Genomic DNA, 17771 nt, shown 5'->3' with positions numbered 1-17771 from the left:
AATGAATATAGGGATAATTGGAGGTGAAAGGAAGAGCCTCCTTGTGGGTTTCTCTGACTCCTATGATATGGGAAAGACACGAAACATCACAGATCCAAGGAAAGAGTCCAGGTATTGGCATCAGCGTGTTTTGCTCTCACCATCTACAGAACCCTGACCAAAACATTTAATAAGCCTCCACAATTTGGAATTGTACAGACATAGAGAGATGTAGCATTGCAAAGACTTTTTGAACCCTTGGCACCTAGGGCACACTTAAGTACTTCCCACCTAGGCAGAGGGGTCATCATGACACAAACATTCTTTATATACTCCTACTCTCCATCCAGGGAGTAAAGTGGGAGCCAATGGGAGTAAGAAACTGAAAGTAGGAATAGGAGGTACCTGTGGCTTTCCCTGATGGTTGGATCATGATGACACTAGAACAGCACTGTCCTGGGCCTGTTCCAACACCTTCCATGGCAGTGAGGCTGGAAAAGGCATACTGTATCCAGAGTGGTTCAGCTTTGTAGGCTGACAGGAAAGAGGGAAATAAAATATTCTGAGTATCACATCCTTCCTGGCTGAGGCCAGGGCTCCTACTGATGTGTTGGTAAGTGGGGGAGCCAAAAGAACAACGTATCAGAATCACTGGGGGCTCTTCCATCCTCCTTCCTTCTTGTCTAACAAAGCCATTTTCATGACCACCCATCCAGGTTTGCACCAGAAGTCCCCCATCTTCAAGCACAGGTCTACATGGGCATCCTCCCCACCACTTACACTGATGAGAATCACCACCAAGGTGACCCACTAAGGCCACTGAGGGGGTGTAGCAGACATCAGCTATGTGGGCTGTGGAGGGAGTGCTCAAGGGATTATGGGAGGTAGAAATGCTGCCCACCCAGGGGAGGCATGCAATCCCTCTGTTCAATGTCTTCTTGGTTTTTCAGGTCAGAAAGTGCAAAGAAGTCCTGGAAGGACATTCACAAATTTGTGGAGGAAGTGGTGAAGAGGTTCACAAAGTAGGTGTGTGTTTTCCTCTGCCAGGCAGAGTACACAGCTCTTTAGCTTAGTGGGCATGAGTGTCCCTTAGGTCAGGAGCACAGAGCCCAGGGCAGTGCTGTGACACAGGAAAAAAGGACAGACTAGAGTCATTCCATTAGGTCGTGACAGCTTTAAATGGCTTCTGCCTGAGAGTCAGGCCACACTTCTGGGGACACAGGCTGCCCTTGAGGACCTGACAGGTTAGGAAACAGGCAAACCAGTAACACAGTAATTAAGCACCTGGTTAAAAGGTATCAGGGTTCAAAAGAAAAAGCACAAGACTTACATGCAACCTTAAGGAAAAATTAAGAATTCACAGAAAAAAATCAAGAATGTCTTCCCAGCGGGTGTGGAAATTTGATCTATTTCTTGAAGTATGGAAAAGACAGGGTAACAGGAACAAGGAGACTTCTTATGGACCGAGTAGTCTGTTTGGGTACAGAATAGAGTTAACTCAGGGAGGGGTTGGGAGATTAAGCCAGATGGGTCAGCTTGGAGCCAAAACATAGTCACTCAAGCCAGGCCATGGGGCTTGAATTTCCTGCTGTGAGCTATAGGAAGCCACAGATGATTCTTGTTCAGGGGTGTGATAATATCAAAGTTGTGCTCCAAGAAGAAAAGCCGGATAGTAGTGGTAAAATGAGTTGTAAAAGAACCAAAATAGTTTAGATAAAAGATAATGAGAGTCAGCAGACCAGAAAACAGTAACCAAGGGGAAGAAAGGGAGGGATATATATGAATGGCTACCAAAAGGGAGAATAACTTTTTGAGGAGAAAGGGAGGTAGAGGAGGAGTTAGAAGGAGGGAAGTGGGGGAGGAAGGTCCAAAATAGGTTGCAGAAGAGAAGAGGCCATTTGGGAGGTCCTCATTCAGAAGTGAGAAGGTGTCTATCTCTTTGTGATGCACTGTACTCATGATCGTGTGTGTGTGTGTGTGTGTGTGTGTGTGTGTGTGTGTTGGAATGCTGTAAGTATAAGGATGGATCAGGATGCCATTCGGGCACACTCTTCCAGGAAGTCTGCCCAGGCCACAGTCCTCAGAATTCTTTACTGAAGTTACAGGGAGTTCTGGGGGTTGAAAAGTGTGTCCAAAAATAGAAAAGTTGAGGTGGGAGCTGTGTCCCCAGTAGTGTGGCCTGCTCTCTGGCTTCATTTTGAGACTGCATTAATGACTTCTCATAAGTATGTGCTTCTCCCCAGCATAAACCTGCGGATCTCCATAATCACCTATGCCTCATATGGCTTCACCCATATATGACTCAACAAAGACAGGTAAGTGTCACATTGACCCTAAGGCAGTCCTAGTGGGCAAGACCCCAGAAAAAGCCAAGGAGCTAAGAGGTTCTCTGAGACACAGTGGGCACCCACTGGTGTGCAACATGGGCTGGACTGGCATTCCCTCATTGTGCACCGTGACCCCAAGCTCCAACTCTCCTGATTCCTCTGATCCTTGGCTGCTCTGACAATGGCCAACCATGTACTTCTAGACCACCCTCACCCCTCTAAGGCCTCTAAGGGTGCTACTGCTGGGCTGGGCAGCACCCAGTTTGGTCTCCACTGGCCATGGGTGCCAGGCCTCATGTGTTCTGTATCCTTCTGCCTATGCTTTTCCCTGTCTTTAGAAGAGACCAGCTGTGTGGACTTCCCAAATGGGATAAGTCAGATGTGCAGCTTATTTATGAACACTGGCCAAAGTTGGGCACCTGTTGTTGTGTGTCACTCTCTGCCCTAGGCCATTGGTGAGGAGGGATAGGCAGCATTGAAGTGTTGATTCATCACAAGGAAACAGATCTTTGCCCTTTGGTGTGTCTGAGGCAGGGGAGCCCATGAGTGGGGTCCTGAACACAAAGCTAGGATAAGGTGCTTGAGGTGGAACATGGTGGGGCAAACAGTTTGCCCAAAAACCTGGAAATAGGAAATAATGGAACTTCTGAGTAGTTGAGATGTTGATTCTCATGGACACAAATGACTGGAACCCAATTTAGAGACAGTGAAGGACCAAAGAGAAGTTGAGCACCCTTAGAACTGAATGGGCCCCAGTATTTGTGGCAGAGCCACCATTCAGGACCATGGAGAGAAGCCAGGAATAGCAGAGTGGTGATGTCAATGCATGGAGGTGGCACTCTTCTGCCTGACTCAAGGACAAGCAGGGAGAAAGGGCTGGCTGTCCCAAGCACTAGGAGAGGCATAAATTTGTGCATAGGTGGGGTTTTGCATTTAGGACAGAGAGACCTGAATAGGTTCAAAGTGGAAGGAAGCAAGTCCATTGGGAGAGACGCTGGCAGGTGGCAGAGAGATGCAGGGCTGCTGGGCAGGGAGGCTCTGGAGAAGCTGCTGCCCGCTGGGGAGGGTAAGACCTCTGCCTCCTCCGTGGTAGGGGACTCAGAGCCCAGATGTGAGAAGCTGTGGGAGAGCCCAGGTAGGGTCTTCATGGTCATCTCTGGAGAGTGAACAAAGTAACATCTCCCCCAAGCCAGGGTTCAGGAGTGGGAGTGAGGCCTAAGGGAGTGGAAATGAGGTGAAATAAGGGTAAGGGGGAAAGATGTGCAGCTGGGAAGACAGCTCACACTCAGATCAGGGCCCTAAAGCTGCCAGCTCCCAAACCCCCATAGGACCTTGACTGGAACTGAGCTCAGCCTGGGATTGGCCTTCCTAAACATGCCCCACTGCCTAGGAGTTGAGGAGGTTTGTGGCAGAGAGCCTGGGAAGGACCTCATGCAGAGAGAATCCAGGAGGGGACACTAGAGCCTGATATAGGTGTGACTCTTGAGGGTCTGCAGAGAATGTGGGAGCAGGGATGGAACCCTGCTTAATGCTTTCTGAGCCCTTTCTGCTAAGAGAGAGTAGGCTGAGGAGACACAGTTGAAAGGGGGCTTGTTCTGGGCACTAGAAAACCCAGGGGCCCAGAGGATAGGAAGCCCCCAGGGTTGATGGCGAGGAGGGTGACAACAGGGAAGAGATGGAGGGGATCCAAGGGGTTGAGACAGGTGTTAAAGAGTAAGAAGGACTACTAGAGGACAAGGAGCTGGTATCCCCTCCGTGGACATAGCTGGGGGCAGGGTTAGAGGGGCAACACTCCCTGGGGAGAGCCTGCTTGGGCAAGAAAAAGCCTGGGGGCTCCTGGGCCAGACACTGAGAAGGGGTAGAAGAAAATCTGGTATGTGGTGAGGGAGGGAGAGGGCTTCTGCTGAGTGGAGCAGCACCTGGTTTCACCTCCACTGGTCATGGGTGCCAGGCCTCACCTCCTGGGCTTGGCAGGGCTAGATCACACCTGTATTAGGCACTAGTGTCCCCTCCTGGATTCTCTCTGCATGAGGTCCCTCCCAGGCACCCCACCACAGGCCTCCTCAAATCCTAGGCAGTGGGGCATGTTAGGAAAGCCAATCCCAGGCTGATCCCAGCTCCAATCAAGGCTCTCAGGTCTCACCCCACAGAAACACCTCCACTCCCCACAGTGAGAACCCCTCTCAGGGTCCCAGTTCTCCTAGCCTTGCTGTGCTAACTCGGCTTGTCACATGGGATTAGCCTGAATCTAGGGCCCCAGTCCCACCCGTGAAATCCCCCTTAACAGCAGCCAACTGGCCACATACCCTTGTCATCCAGGGGAGCACTGCCCCTCCATGGGTAGCCCTCAAGGCACTTCCCCAGCTTTTGGCCTTTTTCTTCAGGAGTATGTGAACCCAGGAGCCCTAGTTCTCTCATTAAGGAGCTTTCTCCTTCCTTTGGTGCCAATCCAGAAGGGGAAGAGGCTTGGGGCAGGTGCTAGTCAATCTCAGGATTCTGTGACAGGGGAGGATGGGACAGAGCAGAGCTATCAGCCGGATGACCTTTTCCAAACTCAGCCTTACCTGCTGAAGGAAGAGTGTGCCTTCCCAAGGGACCCAGTAGGTGCTAGAAGCCCTTCCAGTTACACTGTGAGTACAGATTCACAGTGGCACATCCATGGGTGTGCCCCACATTCACCACGGATGGTCAAGGCAGGGCTCTTGAGGGTCCCCCAGGTAGTGTGCCTGAGACAGTGGTGAGTGCAGAGAAAGCCAGGCCATACCCATGGGAGCAGCAAAGCAGCCTCCCCCCACACCATGCTCACCAGATAGGGGACAGAGAAGGCCTGAGCAAGACCTGTCCATATCAAGGACACAGAGCATAAGGTCACAACCAGGCTACTTGACTGGTGTCCTGTCCTGACTAGGCAAGTCTGCACAGTGCACAGTGGCTCCAGGACGGCTTGGGCTGCTTGTAAATTCAACCCCAAATTAGACCTCAAAATCTTTTCTAATTTTTTTTTTTCAGGGAGAAAGTAGGAAACATTCTTAAAGACCTTAAGAATCTAGAGCCTTCAGGAGAGACAAACATAGAGTATGCATTTATGGAGGTACCGAATCTAGAGCTCTGAGGATCTCTGCTTTCTGGAGTTCTTAGAGTATCCTGGGTCCTCCCACTGCCCCCGCCAACACTCCTTCATATCCTAGCAGTCAAATGAGCAGATTAATAATCAGTGGCACAAATGTAAGCTTCCTGGTGACTTCATTATGGGCAGGTGTGGGGACAGAGCCAGGCCTGGGCCTCAGCAAGGTGCAGACCCTCCTCAGCCCCTTTCCTATTGCTGACTCTTGGAGCATAGTGCTTGGCTTCTCTGTGTCACAGGTTCCTCCTCTATGCAGTGAGGATGAAAACCACCCCCAGTGATGAGTCTCAGAACCACATGGGATCATGTGTGTACCATCTAGGCTCTTGGTAACTGTGAGGTGCTTGACCAACACTTGGGCTGCCTGAACAAGAAAAGCCAAGGGAACCAGGAGCAGACAGGATTCTGTTTTCAGAAAAAAAGACCTGGATTTCCCCCTTGCCCACACTTTGTCTCCATCACCTCTCTGGCCCTGATGCCTTTTCCCTGCGGTTCCTTCCCTTTGGTTGATGTCGTCCTGTGACTGTGCCTCCAACACTGGAAACGGCTGTGCTCTGCCCGGAATCATGTTCATCTAGGTTAGGGCCCCAGACCTTGCCAGGAAAGAAACATGGGCCTGGTGGGGAAAGGCACTGAGCTGGGCACAGCATCCTCAGCCCGAGAGCCTCTGACCTTACCTTCTGGATCCCTGGGCCTACGGATACAACAGGTCTTTCTGTATGTGCTGCCCTGATCCAGAGCCCCACCTTCCACCGAGCTGTAGGACACCTTGTACAATCGAGTCTGGCTGTCACTCCCTTTGCTTATCTAAAACGCTGACGCTTGTCCAGTGAAGTCAATAGAGTTGCCTTTCAGAGCAAAGGTTGTGCGTCTGGTCGTAGTGACAGTTCAGTAGGAAGGGCCGTTCAGGAAGGACAGTTCAGTAGTAGGAGCAGGGCTCAGTGCCGTCTATAATGTGGTTCCTGTCTAAGGCCCCTCCTCCCTCCAGGATTGGGCTTCTAGTCCTCTAGGCCCTTCTGATAGTGGGTGCTCGGGTTGGGTGCCTGTCCTCTGGAGGATGAGGTGTGAGGAGAAGTGCTGTGGACCCAGCAGCCTGCAGAGTGTCACTTGGGTGCCTTTACTGACCAGACCACTCTCTGCCTCCTCTGCAGCCCCTGTGCCTAGCCTGATTATCGCTACGACCACCACACCACTATCAACAACATCACTTCAGAAGACTAAGATCCAAGTGAGTCCCGCCCATCATTACCAGTATTTTGTTGCATACATTTGGGTATTTTGTACTGAAAGCCTTATTTCTCTTAGGTTAGAAAAGCTGTGAGAAAGCAGTCCCTAGTTTACTTTGTGGCATTCGACAAATATGACAGAAACCAGGTAATTCTGAATAGGTAACCAGAGGATTCTTCTCTAACCCACCCCTAGTGTCTGGGCAGCAGGTAGCCACTCCACACCCATGTGCAGGTGTAAGGGCTTTCCCTTCCTTAATGGTGGGCTGCTGGCCAAGGTCAGGGTCTGGCCCTTGGAGTCTAACATGGCATAAGACAAGCCACTGTCTAGTATCTTGCTCTCTCTCTCTCTCTCTCTCCATCAATTCATATTAATTTTTGTCACATTTTAAGGTAAATTACATGCATCAGCCTACTCTGCTACCAAACCCTTCATATGCATATCTTGAACTAGGGACCTATATTTGTTAAGAGTTATTTTTATGAAATAGGACAAATGTAAGTGTATCATTTGATGAGTTCTGACAAATGTGCACAACCGATGTGTGACTACACCCCCATGAAAACACAGACCATTACACTTGCTTCTAGAAAATTCACTCTATACCCTTGTTTGGCAAAACTTCCTCCTGAAACCTAAAGGCACTTAATGTTCTGATTGTCCATCCATTGGCTGCTCTATAAAAACCTCTCTTTAATGGGTCCATGTGGTATTAACACTGTGTTTTGTCGATGCACTTAGCATGGTGATTTGGAGATTTATCCCTCCTGTGTGTCTGCTGGGTATACTCGAGGCTTTTTCACCACTGTGGCAGGCTGTGGCTGGCACGCTGTCATTCTTTTTCCTCCACGTGATGGCCCAGAGAGATGGCCCTAATATGTGCCATCATTGATGTGTCCTGTCTGCAAAGAACCCCAATATCCAGGGCACATCAGTGGGGGTACACAGTAGGACACAGGGCAGAGGAAGACTTTCTTCCGAGATCCGGTGGACAGGTCCCACAGGGTGGCCAAGAGACTCACTGTGTGCAGAGGGTAGAGCGGACTCTGGGGCATTAGGACCCAAAGGGCGAAGGCAGGACCCACTATGCAGTGCAAAGACACAACTTTCACCAATGTGGATAGCTACTGTCCCTCTATGATCATAAAGTTACCCTTTTTCTACTATTACTGCCTCCCAGAAATAGCTACCATATATAATTGATCATATAGATGCAAATAGCTATTTATATATGCTTTTCAAGGTATTTTTACATTAATGGGATCATGCAGTTCATAACATTTTCCAGCCATCTGCACATACTCCATTACATGGATGGAGGAAACTTCTTTCATTAGTCTCCCCTGGTCGATATTGTGGTGGTTCCTAATATGTGGCTACAGCAGGCTGTGCACGCCCTGAGGCTCACCTCTCTGTGGGCGTGGGTCAGGATTCCCCGGATCAATTCCAGAAGTAGAATTGCATCATTAAGAGGACACACAGCTTAAACGTTGGTCAGTAGAGTTGAATTTCTCCCAAAGAGCCGGTGCTGAGCAGCAGGTGGTGTCCCAGAGCCTGACCCTCCCAGGGCAGGTCACTTCCACCCGGTGCCCTTGTCAGTCTCATGGTTGGTTGGTTGTCCTTCCTCACTGCTTGGCTTCCTCCTGACCTTGTCAGCGGGCTGTCTGCCTTCCCAGCTCCTCTCTCTGGAGCCCCAGGAGGCCTGATGTAGAACTCTTCCTCCAGAAAGAAAGCTCTCATAAAGAAGGATCGGTTTCCCTGCCAGGGACTGGATGGTCCCTGTGCCACCTGAGAGCGGGTACACAGTGGGAGTCTACCTAGGAGACACAGCTCCCTGAAAGCCAGTGTTCATCCATCCTTGGCTTCATTCTCCTCCTGTGTGTGTTACCGTTGGAGAAATTGGGTGAGGGGTGTTGGAGCAGAAGGAGAAACTACTAGACAAAGCAAAATCCTTTAACTCCACATGTCTTTTGCTTGAAAGTCTGACACCATCACCCTGCTTCCATGTACCAACACTTGCCAGAGTGACAAGACCCTCTGAGAGCAGCAGTGCCTAGGGACACAGGAGGTCCTGCTGTGAGGAGAAGTGGTGACTGAGCAGGGCCTGAAGGCTGCAGGGAGTGCACGGTGGGAAGGGAGTCACAGGCATATGGAGAGCATGTGCTCTTCCCGAAAAGTGCAGGCGCTGCGGGGCCATCCCTCTGAAGCAGCCTCATGATAGCTGCTCAGAACTAAGACAAGAGCAAAGGGGGCAGAAGTGGGTCCTGGAATGGGTACTTGAAGTCAGATCCTGGCCCTGTACCTGCCAGGGGTACAGGAGGCCACCTGCTCTCTCTTAGCCTCAGGTTCTCTCTCTGTAAGCTTGGGTAGGAATGCCTAGCTCACGGGTATTAGAGGTTAAGGAAAGTGTAGATCTGCCCATAGTATATGCTCAGTTAGTGAGGAGTGTCATTTTGGATGAACACCAGTGTTACATGGCTTGGCCTGGCACAGATTTGCCCACTTCCGGTTCCTTCTGTCTGTGTGCTTGTGGCAGGAAGGATCTACTCACTATTTTTGCCTCCTCTGGAGCCTGATCTGTCCACATGCAGCTGGCTGTTCCCTTCTCTGCCTGTATCTAGTTACAGTGTGGGCTGTCAATTTACAGTTCTGTCTTGCAAGGAAATGCTTCTTTGCAATAAAAAATCCTGGAATATAAATTGCAGATGACACTTCCTTGAGACTGAGAGCCAAAGCTCTGCTCAGGGTGGCCCTAGCCCGGCTGGCGAAAGGGTGCACAGGAGATGAGCCCAACTGCTCCTTCCAAGCCAATCACAGAGCCCTGTGTCATGGTGGGAAGGGTCCTTATGAAGTGTGAGCCTTGAGCAGGCAGCCTGGCACAACTGAGTTCAAAGCAGCATTGTACTGTTGGTTACTGTGTGTGGGAGAGGACGTGTCACTTACAGACATCAAGCCTCCGCTGGGTGGACCACTGCCATCAGTGCCCTCGGGGGCCAGGCTGGTGCCGTGAGCAGGAAGCATGTGTCAGGCCAAGCCAAGGATGGTTGACTGCATGTGGGGTGTAGTGCAGTAAGGAAGGCGCTGGCCCCTGAGGAGCTCCCCTGATGTGAACAGGGCCCAGACAATGGTTGACATGCAGAAGTATGAACCCACCATTTCCAGGTGTTCCCATTTTTGAAGAATGCTAGTGATCTGGGTTATTAGGGAAAATGTGCAGGCTTTTTTTGGAAGACACTTGAATGCCTAACAAACCACAACAGCAGCCAGCATTGGGCCACAGGCTCAGAATCTATTTTCTTCAAAGCAGAGAATTTGCAAACACTGCCCTGATCAATGGGAGTTGCAGGGAGACCTGAAGCAGGAGAAATAAGGGCAGCCAGGTCCAAGGTTGTGCTATAATAAAGGTTGTGTAAATAAATAAATTGCGCTAGGGCAAACCAAGCTTCCAGAATTGGAATGACCCAGTCTGGGACAGGAGGCAGTGATGGAGGCTAATGACCTTGGGCTTGCAGTTAAAGACCCACATGCTATCCTGGCTAAATCCTTAGGGATCCAGTCTACCAGCTGTCTTCTCTACCCCTGGTGTTTGCTTCAGGGGAGGCTCAGCAGCCTGGGGAAGGTCTAGGGTCTAGACCTGCACCTCACATATTAGTGTCTCCACACTGAAAGAGGAAGTGCTTGTTGAATCCCGGGTGGGTTGTGTGTAGTCCATGAAGCCTCAGGCAAAGGCAGGGGAAGAACAATCATGTGAGACTTCCAGAACCACAGCTAAGACAGAACTTACCTTTACTTTAACTTATCTTTACTTCTGTGCAGGGTCCTGGGCTCTTTGTCTGCCTCATCTGAGTCCCAGCCCTGTTCCTGGGGTCTCCAGCTTCATTGTCCTGGGTCTTCTCTCATTAATGTGGGAGACCCCATGGAGAGGACTGTCTGCACACTTCAGCATGTACTTGGGCATTTCAGGGTCAGAAATTTATGGCTGGCATTGCCCCTATGCAAGACTGAGGCTGAATGCCTTTAATGGTGTCCCAGAGTCAGGAGTGGAGAGTGGCCCTGAATACTCAAGGCCCCTTTTCTCTCAGAATGGACCCTCAGAGTGAGACTGGGTGAAGATCGGGCCCCAGGGAGTCCCGCATCTAGGTTTCGACATGTTTGCTTTCTCCCAGGAGTCACTGGGAAGAATCAGAGGGAAGGCAGCCCTCAGCACTACCTCACAAGATCTTTGGATGTTTCGTTTGCAGAACCACATATGCACAATTTTTCGTAATTGGCGTGGATCTAACCAATAATAAACAACTTCTTTGCAAATATGTTAAGAACAACATCACTGTCTTCAGGAAGTATACCCCTTGGTGTCTCCAAGTGACAAATGCCCTACAAAAGGCTGCCTTCCCCTCAGCCACCTAGGCCTTCAATGCCCTTGCTGGCCATTCACTGTGGGCACTGTGAGGATAGATCAGCATGGACACGTAGAAGGAGGGACCTGACTGGGAAGCCTGGTCACCTACACCTCAAAGCTGGGAAGTCATCAACCCCCAACACCACAAGAGCCTCTCAGAGCAGGGCTTTAACCCCTGCCAAGAATGGCTGTGCTGTGCTGGGTTTGCCCCAGAGCTGTATTCCCCCTCCCTTGGCTCAGCTCTCACTCACCTTGAGAGACAAGGACCCAAATCCATTGAGTCTGCTGAAGAGAAACACAGGCAGCCCTAGGACTTCGAGTCTGGGCCAGGTTCACTGGTAGCCTCCCAGGAGAATGCGTGCATCTGGGATTGAGAGAGGATGCCAGCTGCCAGAACAGGACCCTGGAATCCTGGCACAGGCACACATCACATGTGTGACCTTGACCAAACGAGGGGTCTGTTCTCAACCTCTTTTTCCTCTACTGTAAAATGAAGCCAATATGGTAGCTGGGCTGACTAAGTCATATCACGTATGTAGGCCTATAATTGGGAAATGCTCAGGCATCAGGTGTTCTTCCATGGTGGGTGAGCGGTCAGAGGAAGCACACAGTTGGGCAGACAGATGTGCCCTCACCACTGAGGTGGGTGTGATTCTCCCCAGAGAGCAGGGTGATACAGTAGGACTGTCTCCCACTGAGCCCCCAGTGCATCCATTGGACCTGATGAGATTATATGCAGTGAAGTCTTACTGCAAGGCCATCTGGTAAACCCATAGCAAATCCTCTCCCCCAGAGCATCTCTAGCCCCTCTCCTTTCCATGGGTACACAGAATGGGGCAGGGAACTGTTGCCACATTTCCACACTTGCAGTGTGTAGATGTCCTCAGGAAATGAGTTTTCTTTGTTCTGTACTTCCTCGGGAGTGGCTTAGGGACTGAGTATGACTTACATGGAGAACCAATATTGATAGTGCACTCACTACATCAGGTAATGTGCTAAGTACCTTGCGTATGCTATCCCCAAAATTCTCAAATAGACCTACTGTCATTTCTCTGTAGAGCTGTGGAATGAGGCACAGGGGCAATTAATGATTTTGCTCAAGGCCAGGAGCCAGTGTAGGAAGAGCCAGAAAATAGATAGGTGATCTGATTGCCTAGTCTGGGCCTTTGCCTTGCTGAGTTGATAGTTCTTGGGGAACATTAGACACAACCTGTCTCCTAGGAAATGTGCACAGATACTTCCCCTGTGGTCTGTGACTGTACTGGTTCCCACTCTGGAGATCACCAGTGTTTCTCTTCAGTGTGGACCTGTGCCAGGGCCTCACGTGGGAGAATCCAGCATAAATTCCTGTGCATCTCAGCTGATGGCCAGTCTGAATCCATTCAGAGGCTGGTCGGAAGTGGCCCAGCAGGATTTTTTTTTTATTGCCAAGACCTCTGATGCACTGATGAGGAGTGATTTGATTTTTTTTCTAATTACATTTTTCTGAGATTTACACATCTGAGAAAACATTTTAGAAAATATAGAGAAGCTTATAGAAAGTGTTAAAATTAACATTTCTTTGTGTTTTATCTTTTCTGTCTTTAGTGTATAATGTTTTTATGTTTTAAGCAATTCTGTAACATGGCAAATTAAGTATTCAATTTAATCAGTTAATAGTGGTTTGAAAACTTTACACTCTGGCAAGCTTCTGGGCCTTAGTATGCTGGCTGCCTGCCATCAGCTATTCTCTGCTGGGAACACCCTACTGTCAAGTAAACTGCATTTCTTAGGGATTTTTTCCCCACTAACCCCAACCATCCTACCTCGCCGATACAACTCTTTTCCCATAACCATACGTGGCGATGAACTTTTGTTATCATCCCAGTGAAAGGGTCAGGAGCTTATAGCTAATCTGATGGGTGAGTTAGGGCCAAAGCTCACCCACAAGAAAATGAACCATTCTGAGGGAATATACATGACTTGTGACCAAAGTTCGGGGTATGAAAAGAGTTAGGCCTCAGGAGAGAGAGAGTGCCACAGCTACAAGAGACAGAATTGTTCTGGGCCTCTTGAGTGCCACCTCCCAGCTCCCGCTTAAGCACAAAACAAAACAAAGCCCCTCTTCCTTCCTCAGGCTTTGCTATCTCATTAAATGGTACCACCATCCCAGTCGTTCCAGCCAAACCCTGCCCATCAACTGTAGTTCCTCTTTGCTCTCACTCCGTATCTAGTCCACCAACGAGTCCTGCTGCCCCAGTGGATCTGGGGCAGCCCCTTGTCAGAGCCATCATTCTTAGAATAAAACCCAAACCCCTTCTGAGGGCCCACAATGCCCTGCACACCTCTCCTCACTCACGTCTTTCCTCAATAAGCTCAGCTAGCTCTGCCCCAGGCCCTTGGCACATGCCACTCAACAGGTTGGACACTCTTCCCTTGAATATTTCCTCAGATTTCCCCTCACCTGGTTTCCCCTTCTGGATCTCCTCCTCAAAGGTACTTTATTTTTCATGGAAATTTTCAACCATATACAAAAGTAGCAAAAATGGTATCATGAACTTGACACAGCTTCACCTACTTTCAATAATCAACACTGCCTAGTCTGTTTTTGTTGATGCCTTCATCAGGAATTACTTTGAAGCAAATCCCAACCATCACATCATTGTGGGATAAATGTTTCAGTTCCCCTAAGGGAAACGGTTTCTCTAAAGGACAGGACAGGCCCTGCATTCCTAAGTAGCTGTCCCTTCCCTTCTGTTCTCTATGCCTTCTGTGGCTTATGATTGTCTCATGACTTGTCACTCTCTGCATTTATTTTGTTCTTTGTTAGTTATTTCATTGTCTGTCTCCCTCCCATCCCTCAAACATAGGGCCCTTGAGGGCAGGAACTCAGCCTGCCTTTTCCATTCCAACCAGGCATTGCACAGGGCCTGGTGCGTAGCAGGGACTCAGAGGAAGGCAGCAAAGGGAAGCTCACATCTACCAGAATGTTGTTAGTCTGCTTGTCAGGGACCAGCTGAGGGGAGATGGATGGATGGACATGCTCATTGACATTATTCTCTTGTGGTTTTCTCTTAGCTAATAAACCTTACCCTCCAAAAGGAGACTCAGTACTTTGCCCTGGCCATGAATTTAAGACAGATGGAGAGTAAGTACCCCAGGTTGGGGGTCAGATGGGCATTTTTGCCACCATGAGGTGTACAGAGTGTGGGATGCCATGTCATGGGCAGTACGTGCCTAACTTAGGGAGGACTCAAGGCATCCTGGCCACCTGCCCTGGTGGTGGTTCCCAGAGGCACTCAAGGATTCTCTCAGCCCAGGCTCTGCTGGGAAAGGTAGGATTGGGAGGATGATGTCCCTGGGGATGGTAACTGTGCTGCAGACAGCCATTCAAGAGCCAAGTCGACATGCACTGTAAATAGAAAAGAGTCAGTGTTGGTGATACCAAGCCACCCTCCCTGGAAAGGCATCTGTCTCCATGCAGGGCTCCTTGTGCCTGGACACACTTCAGTGCAGAGGTTGATCTTGTAGGAATTGGGGTGAGTCCTCCTTACTCATGCCATGTGCCCACTGATGGACCCAATGCCTGGTGATCAAAATCATTGCAATATAGAAAGCTGCTGATTACAGCTGAGCCTACTGCAAGAACTATACCTATCTATATTGGTGGTTACCATATTCCTTTTCTATGCTTTAGGACCCTCGTCGTGCAATACAGCCTGGAAAGTGGCAAAACATTCAGAGGCAACATGATTTTCATTGGCACCGACTGTGTGAGGGCAAGGGTGGGGCTTCGGCCTCCCTCCTGGACTGTCCAGGACCACTGTACGGGAGGAGCTGACACCAAGGGAGGCAAAAGAAGGGGAAATGTCCCAGGCAGTCCGAGCAACTACTTTGTGCAGACAGGCAGCTGGGACAACTTCTCACAGCCAGCTTGGGGCCCTCAGCCGATCATCAGAAAGCTGTCCACACATCGGGCTTGTGAGGTGCCCTGGGAGTGCTTCCACAAGAGCACCTGCCATGTAGCCTCCTGTCCAGGTCCTGCAGAACCTCTGCTGTCTCTCTCTGGGAACCAGGTGTCCCTGAAGGCACAGGAAAGGGAATGGTTAGAGCTCTAAGCAGAGTCCAGAAATGGTGCTGGGGCTCTGCCACCCCGCCTCGCCCCTTGCCACCTCCGCTGGCCCAAGAATAGTGGTGGGGAGCTCAGGGCTCCATCCTGCATTCCAGCTGGGCAAGTGGGAGAGGCTGGGAGGCTAGTGTGTTAGGAGCCTGAGTCCAGGACATCTGGGGACAGCGGGGTGCTCCAAACCCAGGCCCCAGACACAGGGGATCTCTGTGAAGGTGGGACCCACTGTGGCCCTGTGCAATCAGGGTGTTTCAGCAGCTGCTGACACAGCTGAACCCACACACGCCCATCACTGCCCGCAAGCCCAAGCCCACTTGAGGAACACCCCTGTCATTTTGCAGAGGGTATCAGCCTCCCCTCTGCCTCTGCTGCTTTCTTGTGCTCCTCAGCCATCCCTCTCCGCTAACTCTCTGACCTCTGCTGGACTTTGCTCTCCGGCACTTGGTGGGAAGCTGCCAGGGCTGTGGGGAGGGCCTGGGACTCAGCTCAGGGATGGGCATGTGGGAAAGAGGGTGCTGCTCCCAGGTGCCCACTTCTCGGAGCTCCACATCACCCGGGCACCTGGGGCGGGGCAGCATGACATGGGCGACAGAGCACGTTAGGCACAGGAAGAGGGCTGCCTGGGAGGAGCGATGCCCGTGCCTGATTGCCACCAGCCTAGTGTCCAGTCCCAGCTGGGAGGGTTCCAGGAGCACGGACAGCCCTCTGACTGTGTGTTCGCTTGTGCCAGGACAGGCACTCACCGACCAGCAGACCACACTCAGCCATTTGTCCCTCAGGAGCCTAACTGACAGGCTGCCCTCAGCAGGCACATTTAGGAAAGAACTCAGGAGGAGCCTGAGTTCATGGGCCCCCACCCTGCTTCCCCCTCCTGGGCACAGACTCCGTCCCCTGTAGCTCCCCTGCCTCAGGGAAAGCCGTGCATTTGGTTTAGGGCAGGACTGTACCGCGTGCGGCTGAGGCGTGCAGTGAGGGCTGGCATGTCACACATGGGGATTCTGGTCCTTGTCAGGGCTCTGGGCCAGAGCCTCGGAACGAAGCCAGTGGTGGGCTCTGTGGCCCAGGGCTCTACAGCGGCTCTTTGAGTGCAGTCTTGTCCTCCAGGCCTTCAGTGCTCCCTGGAGGTGGGGAAATCTGAGGTGAGTGGGAACACGCTGATGTGCGGGTGTTGTGTAAGGTGCTGGGGGGAGGCACCCAGTGAGGGCCATCCAGACCCACCCAGGACTCTGACTTTGGTGCTTCTTGCAGGGCAATACATCGGAGCCCACAGATGCCCCAAAGGAGGAGACTTCAGTCCCCACAGTTGTCACACAGAAGACAACAGTGCCCACAGTTGTCACACAGGAGGCACCAGCACCCATGGCTGTCACAGAAAAGCCTACCCTTGACTACCTATTCCCATTGTTCGTCCCAACCCTGATCATTATCGTGGTGGTGATCTGCTGTCTCTGTTGCTGCAGGAAGGTGAGTGACCCCTGTGAGTGATCCACACGGCCCTATGACACAAACTGTCCCCAGGCCACAAGGTAACCAAGCCCGACTCACCCCCTGATCCTGCCAGTGGGCAGGTTCCCATCAGCTCCCAGTTCATCACATGAGCAAACGCAGGCACAGACTGTGTCTACCATTCCTGGGCAGAGACTCAGCTTGCATCTCAGGGACCCCCTGCTTCATGCTTGTGTCCAGAAGTGGCCTATGAGCTACCCTGTCCTCTGGGGAGAAGTCACCCCAGTACCTAGTGACAAGGGAGGCATCACAGCAGCCAGGCTTCTGAAGGACTCAGGGAGACCAAGCACCAGAGGAGGCCTCTGATGCTGAGGGAAGATTATTACAATACACAGGTGACCATTCAGAAAAGGAGCCTTCGCTTTCAGAACTTGGTCCCTGCCCAGGCTCTGATGTATGTTGGGCTGCATTTTGTTGATCTCCATCCCTGTCACCCGCCAGGGCAAGAGGTTTGGCCACAATTATATTTTAGTGACTACAGGCTGGGGAGGTTGGAGGAGAGTGTGTTACTTGGCATTAAGCTGTGAGGCAGGCCCGGCCCAGATGAGCACAAGGAGCCAGGGCCAGTGAGCTGTCTGTGGATCCTCAGGGTAGAAGCCTAAAAGAGATCCAGAGGAAGTAGTTATAGCAGGACACTATGTCAGAGGAAGGGGACCGGGCCTGGGTTTGGGTAGGAAAAAGACCCCACTGGCCAGCGCTGTACTGACTGATGGCACTGTTGCCTGAGGAGGCTGGATCTGCCAGGGGCAAATGAATGCAGCCCGGGCCCCTGCAAATGCTCCCACCCTGACAGCCCTCCTGTCCACTGCACAGCCCTAAGACCAGGATTTTCCACCAAAGGCAGACCCCGGGACCAAAGGGACAGGAGAGACTTTGTCAGCCTTTGGGGAAAAGGTCATATTTACAAATAAATTGTATTTCCTGGTTTTTACCATGTGGGACACTGCCATAGTGTAGGATGCTACTGATGTGTCCTTAAAATCTCCCAATGCACCATTGCTGAGTGGCCATTAAGAGGTGCGGGAGCGACAGATGTTATATGTTTGCACCAGAAGCTCCCAGACAAAACGGCAGAATGTGCTTTCTCTTCCTAGAAGCCAGAGA

At 51.0% G+C, this 17771-nt stretch overlaps 1 long non-coding RNA gene across 1 annotated transcript; it reads left to right on the top strand.

Moving 5' to 3' along the window:
• Positions 1-845: 845 nt before the first annotated feature.
• On the top strand, positions 846-17647 carry LOC122492951. Its single transcript, XR_006299791.1, has 5 exons — positions 846-1005; positions 2223-2294; positions 5316-5531; positions 6582-6658; positions 16410-17647. It is a non-coding gene; the product is annotated as an uncharacterized LOC122492951 (long non-coding RNA).
• The last annotated feature ends 124 nt before the right edge of the window (positions 17648-17771 follow it).

The sequence above is a fragment of the Prionailurus bengalensis genome, chromosome D2, assembly GCF_016509475.1.
Source record: "Prionailurus bengalensis isolate Pbe53 chromosome D2, Fcat_Pben_1.1_paternal_pri, whole genome shotgun sequence".
Taxonomy (NCBI): Eukaryota; Metazoa; Chordata; class Mammalia; order Carnivora; family Felidae; genus Prionailurus; species Prionailurus bengalensis.
The sequence above is the reverse complement of the archived record's forward strand: the minus strand, read 5'-3'. Positions and strand labels throughout refer to the sequence as shown.